This window comes from Lipotes vexillifer, unplaced genomic scaffold (genome assembly GCF_000442215.2).
Source record: "Lipotes vexillifer unplaced genomic scaffold, Lipotes_vexillifer_v1.1 scaffold217, whole genome shotgun sequence".
NCBI lineage: Eukaryota > Metazoa > Chordata > Mammalia > Artiodactyla > Lipotidae > Lipotes > Lipotes vexillifer.
This window is the reverse complement of record NW_006788200.1, coordinates 7,132,331-7,133,630: the sequence shown is the minus strand read 5'-3', so window position 1 is coordinate 7,133,630 and position 1,300 is coordinate 7,132,331.

Here is a 1,300-nt window from a genome sequence, read left to right as displayed (position 1 = left end):
AAAGAACAGTCTTTCCAAAAATGGTGCTGGGAAAACTGGATATCCACAGGCAAAATAATGAAGTTGGATCCTTATGTAACACCATATACAAAACTCAACTTTAAATGGAGCCATTACCTAAATGTAAGACCAAAAACTGTTTTTAAAAACTCTTGATATGATATGGGAACATATGTATATGTATAACTGATTCACTTTGTTATAAAGCAGAAACTAACACACCATTGTAAAGCAATCATAATAAAGATGTGTTATAAAGCAGAAACTAACACACCATTGTAAAGCAATCATACCCCAATAAAGATGTTAAAAAAATATGCATCATTCTATTACTGGTTATTCTGTACCTTGTTCTATTTTTCTTCAAAGCACTTTTAAAAAATAAATTTTTAGGGCTTCCCTGGTGGCACAGTGGTTAAGAATCCGCCTGCCAATGAAGGAGACATGGGTTTGAGCCCTGGCCTGGGAAGATCCCACATGCTGCGGAGCAACTAAGCCCGTGTGCCACAACTACTGAGCCTGCACTCTAGAGCCCGTGAGCCACAACTACTGAGCCCGCATGCCACAACTACTGAAGCCTGCGCACCTAGAGCCCGTGCTTTGCAACAAGAGAAGCCATAGCAATAAGCCCATGCACCACAACGAAGAGTAGCCCCCACTTGCCGCAACTAGAGAAAAGCCCGCGTGCAGCAATGAAGATGCAGTGCAGCCAAAAATAAATAAATTTATTTTAAAAAATTACAAAAAATAAAATTTTAATCTTATAATAGTTTTAGATTTACAGAAAAGTTGCAAAGACAGTACAGAGTTTCCATATACTGCACACCCAGTTTCCCTCCCTGTTAACAACGTCTTACTTTAGTATGGTACATTTGTCACAACTATTGAGCCATTATTGATATATTATTATTAACGAAAGTCCATATTTTATTCAGATTTTCTTAATTTTTGCCTAATGTCCTTTTTCTTTTCCAGGATACTGCAGTTCTTTTAGTCATCATGTCTCCTTAGACTCCTCTTGACTATGACAGTTTCTTAGACTTTCCTTGTTTTTGATGAACTTGACACTTTCGAAATATTTGTCAGGTGTTTTGTAGAATGCCCCTCAGTAGGGATTTGCCTGAGATTTCTCGTGATTAGATTAGGGTTATGGATTTTGGGGAGGAAACTGCAAAAGTAAAGTACAATTCTCATTACATCTTATCAATCAGAATGACTTATTACTGTTGATGTTATTATTGACCATCTGGCTGAGTTTAAGTTTGCTAGGTTTCTTCACTGTAAAGTTACTCCTCCTCCC